The sequence below is a fragment of the Cinclus cinclus genome, chromosome 35, assembly GCF_963662255.1.
Source record: "Cinclus cinclus chromosome 35, bCinCin1.1, whole genome shotgun sequence".
NCBI classification, from domain to species: domain Eukaryota; kingdom Metazoa; phylum Chordata; class Aves; order Passeriformes; family Cinclidae; genus Cinclus; species Cinclus cinclus.
In genome coordinates, this window is record NC_085080.1 from 436,098 (window position 1) to 442,097 (window position 6,000).

A 6,000-nucleotide genomic window follows, 5' to 3' on the forward strand; every position below is an offset into this window, starting at 1 on the left:
AAGGCAGGTTGAAAAGAGATGATCTGGGGAGGTGGTGGCCAAAGACAAAGTATCTTGTCCTGTGGCGTTTGCTACGGTTACCCTGACATTTGTTTTTGGTTGATTAAAAGGCCAGGTTTGACCACTAGAAACAATTCCCAGTAAATACCATCATATTTGGGAAGTCATTGTTTTTCCTTATTCTCAGTGGCAGTAAGCCACCGCTCTGCAGTAACTTCCATTTGTTCAAAGAAACTAAACTTATACCCACACACTAGCTGTTGAATTTGTGCCTGATGTAGCCAACCCACCCCTGGAAACCCTGATACCCTTAGGTAATCGAACCATTTTTCCCAAGGGCATAAGTCAGTTAGAAGTTCAACAGCTGCTGATGTGGTGACGTGGTCCTGTTCCCCGGTGTCCTCCTCCGATGCTGGTATTACAGGTGGGTCCTCAGGTGCTGTCAAGGGTGAATCCTCTGGTGCTGCATTCAGGGGTTTGAAAAAACGGCTTCACATTCCTTGTGGGGGTCCACTTGGAACTGTTCTCTGTAAGGACTTATGAAAAACCTCGACCCCAGGTGATCAAAGGATAAGGCCCCAATATTCTACCAGATTCTGGATCCTTTGTTCAAACAGGGGGCCTTTCCTCATGTTGCAATTGTGAATTACAATTAAATTGTCGAACAATTGTTGGATTGGGGTCCATAAAAGAACAATTCAAAAAGTTAAAAACATAAAGAGCTTTCTGCAGTCTCTCGGCAGGGGTGCCATCTCCAGCTCCTCGTTTCTGTAGTATTAAATAGCTCTGTAGTATTAAAAGACGCTTGAGAGACTCATGAGCTCCTTCAATGATAGACTGGCCTTCTGGGGAATGACAAATACCTGTTTTGTGAGTGATTCCCCATAAAGCTAAAAAGGCAGCAGCTCAATGCGAAGTATAAGAAGGGCCATTATGGGTCTTCACCTCAGAAGGTACAGCAAGAGTTGCAAAAGCAGCAGTACAGTGTCTGCAGACATCCTTAGCTGTTTCCCCTGAATGGGCTGATGCAAAAAGAGTACCGGAAAAAGGTATCAGTAGAGGAATGAATGTATTTTAAATGGCCAAACTCAGCAAAATGGGCAATGTCTGTTTGCCACATTTGAAGGCTTTGTAGCCCTCGGGGATTAACACCTCCTGCAACAGAGGGAAAAGAACACCTTTGACAGTCAGGACAAACAGCGATAATTGCCGAAGCTTGGGCTTTTGTAATGCCAAAGTTCCAAATCAAAGCAGCAGCATTCTGGTGAAAAAATGGATGACTCAGTTTAGCTTGTTCCGTCTTATTAGGTAGGACAGGATTTAGTCCAGGCATTGCTAGAAGATCAGGCTGCCTGTTCCCCTCAGCCCAAAATCCGGGCAGGTCTGTATGTGATGGAATATGCATAACAAAGTAAGGAGATGTTCTGTTTACTAAGGAAAAAACAAGAAGCTGTAACCAAGAAAAGAGTTGTGAATTTTCAACCTCTTTCCAAACTGGTGCTTCAGCGCTCATCACAATTTCTGCAACATAAGCTGAATCTTTTACCAAATTAAAGGGATCAGAAAATTTTTGAAAAGCTCTGACAACAGCAGCTAGTTCAACAATTTGGGGAAACCCCTCAACTGTGGACACATCTGATTTGCACATCTGATCCCAGATGAGGGATCTCTTCATACCACCACTGATTTATGAGAGTGACCAGAACCATCTGTAAATACTGTTAAGGCTTTCAGTGGAACGTCACTTCTCTTTGGTTTTTCTATCAATTGAAATAAAGGGGTTAAAAGCTTATGTTCTGGAAGGGTGTATTGAAATTTGCCCGCTGAATTCAGCAAAGGCCATCTGAATAGCCTCAGATTCCTGGAATATCCCATGCAAATAAAAGGTGGCAATAGGCATGGAAATAGTGGAGAAATCCACTCCTGCCGGGGAAGTTAGTCTCCGTCGGGCTTCAACAATCAGCTGTGCCATCATTTCATGTTGGGTACTGATGGTTTTGGTTGCTTGGTGTGGCAAAGAATTCCATTCAGTGTTAAGCAAAGGGTTTGGCGCATTGGAGTCCCATTGAAATATCAAAGCATGAGGCTGTTTAGCTGGGGGCAAAATTATGAAGAGGAAAGGCAGTTCGAGTGTGCATTGTGCAGCTTGCCGTTTTGCTAAGGCATTACAAATGCCCTGCAGGGCTTGATGAGCTTGTAAATTGAGTCGTCTAGCTGACAAAAGGTCTGAGTCCCCTTTTAGCAGTTCAAACAAAGGACTCAGCTCTGCATCTGAGATTCCTGATAAGGAGTGCACCCAGGTAATTGTTCCTAAAAGTCTCTGTGCATCATGTAAGGTTTTCATGTTAGTCTGAATTTGTAAATTTTGGGGAGAAATTGTGTGAACTCCAACGCGCCATCCCAAATATTTCCAAGGAGGATATTTCTGTACCCTTTCAGAAGCAATGCAAAGCCCTGCCCGACTCACAGCTTTAGTGACAAGGGCTAAGGCTTCCTCCATGACCTCCTGTTGTTCAGCTGCTCTAAGAATATCATCCATGTAATGATACAAAAGAACATCAGGCATTTGTTGCCTAACAGGACTAAGGACCTTAGCCACATACCACTGGCAAATAGGAGGAGAATTTTGCATTCCCTGCGGTCATACTGCCCAGTGATATTGCTGCAAGGGTGCCTGCATGTTTATGCTAGGAACTGAAAAACCTAATTTCGGGGCATCGTCAGGCTGCAAAGGAATACTGAAAAAACAATCCTTTAAATCAATGACTGTCAAATGCCAATTGTCCTGGTTTGAAAGCTGGGTATTTACTAAGAAAGGCAGCAGCCTCCCTCTGAAATGAAGGGTGTGATCCCTCCTCCCTCCAAATTCTTTTAATTTTGGAATTAAGGGAGCTCTCAGGCAAAGATACGGGGATAGGAATAACAGTTCTTTACTAATATATCTAACAGGACAACAAAAAAGGAAAACAAACAAACAAGAGCTATGAAATTAGCCACAAACAGACCAGTAACTCAGTCCCAGTCCTTCCCAGCTGCAGGCACCCTCTCCCTGCACTGTAGTTAGCGGTGCTGAACAGGGGCAGGTCCCGCAGAGCTGCAGGAGGGCTGGGGGTGATGGCAGCGCTGTCCCAGGGGGAGAGAGAGATGGAGAGAGCCCTCTGCTCACGGTGTCGGTCTCGGTGGTCAGCAGAGTGCTGGATGGTGGCAGGTTAAAGCAAGAAGGCAGCAGTGCAGGGTCCGACAGCAGTGACGATGGTTCCCGACGCTGGGATGGCAGGAATGGAACTGAGGCGGCGATCGTCCTTCTCGTCCGAACTCCGTGGGTGAAATGGGGCCGAGCCAGTGCCTTCTGTCTCCTCTTCTGGCTGTTTGAATCTCACCGGGTGTCCCTCTCCCCTCCCCCCTTCCCCCTGTCACTAGGGCCTAATCAACAGGTATCTCAGCATGACAATGGGGAAAATTCCACAGAGGGAAAAGGGAAGAAACCAATCCCAGCCACCAATTCCGAGGGATCATGGTAGGAAAGGGGAGCCCAGGCTGCAAAGCTCCCATTTCCTCTATTACAGAATTCATTTTTTGGAGGTCCTGGAGCACACACCACTTGCCTGTTTGTTTTTAAATAAAAAACACAGGGGAATTCCAAGGGCTGCTAGAAGGCACTACCTGCCCTTTTTGGAGTTGTTGCTGAACCAGTTCTGTTAATGTGCACAGTTTCTGCAATGATAGGGGCCACTGGCTCACCCCTACTGGCTCAGAAGTTTTCCAAGTCAGTTTGAGAGTGCTGCGCATTCCGGCGACCCCAAGGCAAAACTTGACATTATAAAAATTCCCCATTGAGCTAATACATCCCTCCCCCAGGAAACCAGGGGGACAGGCAACACAGAAGGTTTAATTGTAGCAACACGGCCCTCAGGTCCTGTAATTTGTACCAAGTGTTGGCTTTGTAAGCTTTGACTATACCCCCCACGCCTGAGAGCATCTGAGGCACACTGGTTAATGGCCAATCACTGGGCCATTGGCTTCTAGAGATAACAGTTACATCTGCACCAGCGTCAATGAGACCTGTTAAGACTATGTCCTTGCCTTTCAGAGTTACTTTGCATTGGCATGTGGCATGCTGAGATGTAATGTACTGTGTCCAAAGAATTTGTGGAACCCCTGTTGAAGCAAACCCACCTCCCCTCGTTTGAGCTATGGGGGAGCAGAAAGGGATGCTGCCACGAAAGGTACGAGTTGGGCTGTTTTGGTGCCAGCTGGGACCACACAGGGCAGCTGCAAAGCTCCAAGCCATGATCGTTATCTCCCCAACCAAGTCAGAGTCTGTGACTCCTGGCAGCGCAAACAATCCTGCTATGGAGGTAGATGATCTAACTGTGATCAATGTGTGGTAGCCGGGTGCCAAGGGTCCATAGATGCCTGTAGGGGGGAGAAAACACAGTGCTGTTAGACAGTGTTACTGTGTCATTTGTTGATATGTCCAGTCCTGTGCTGCCCGGAGTGGCTGCACGTAGTTCTGTGATGGTTGAAAGATGAAGGTTGCTCCTGGTTGCTGGATCGGCTGTGGGATTTCTGTCTGTCCTGGTTTGAAAGAGAGGTGTTTGCTAAAGAAAAGCTTGCTTAATAAATTCCACTGGTTGATGTACAATTGGCTCTGAGTCAGTGTGTGTGACAAACATTTATAACAAATTTGGTGCCGTGACTCGGATAAGGGCAACCCGGTGGGAGACCTCCACCAGGGAGGCGCCCCGCTTTTAGCAGCCTTGGTGCTGCGTCCACCCTCCTGGACCCTTACCGACGAACCCTAAATTGGCAACAAGCAAAGGACAACCGATAACCCCATAATCTTTGTGCACGAAGCCCCGGGCGAAGACGCAGGAAGCGTAAGTATATGTGTGAATCCGTTCGGTTGGGGTTGGGTATCCCAGGACACAGCAAATGAGACGCCCGGTGTGGGTGAAGTGAGTGCAGACCTCTGAGTAGTGCGGTTCCCAAATCCCGCGAGGGACTGGGCCACAAAAAGAGGGAAACGTGTGTGTGTGAGTGTTTGTGGGTGTTCTGGAAGATGGGACAGGGGAAAAGCAAGCCCTCTGATCCCATGGGTAAGGGGACCCCAGTAAAGCTTCCCCAGATACCCCCTGACAGTCCGTTAGGGATGATGATTAAATATTGGAATGATTATCCTTCTAGGACATGGAAGGATAAGATCAAAATGATCCATTATTGTATGGAGATGTGGGGAGGGAAACAGATCCGTGGAGATAATCTGTTTTGGCCAGTATTCGGAAGTTCCGAAGACTGGATTTGCCAGGCATTAAATATTTATGTAAACTCTAAAGAACCTTTTTGCCTGGAAGAAAGCAAATATGCTGCCCTTTGGATAGTGGGAGAAACTAGGACTAGATTGTTTACCCTAAACACCTGGGGAGGGAAAAAGAAATCTAAACGATCCGAGGAGGTCCCGACTGCTTCCCCCCTGCCATACATATCTCCTCCTCTCCCAGTTCCCCCACCTCCCCAGGCACAAGTCCTAGAGTCAGATCATGAGGAAGAATCCAGGGAAGGAGAACTGGGGAGCCGCGAGTTAGGATCCGAAAATAACCAATGGATTACTCGCAGCTAGTCTAGAAGGGATAGAGAAGGTGCAACCCTGTATCCATTAAGAGAAGTGGGCCTGGGGATGATCACTAATCCAAATGCTGGACAACAGGGGCAGCCTGCCCAAATACTGGGCATAGGCTATGTAGAAGTGTCCCTTAATTCTGGAGATGTTAGAGAATTCAAGAAGGAGATGGGACATTTTCTAGAAGACCCCTTGGAGTGGCGGAAAGGGTTGATCAATTTCTGAGTCCCAATATATATACGTGGGATGAAATGCAGTCTATCATAGGAATTTTGTTCTCTTCTGAAGAAAGGAGAATGATCAGAACAGCGGGAATGAGGGTGTGGGACAGGGACCACCAGGCAGGTCCCCAAGCTGATGTGAAGTGGCCATTGCACCGC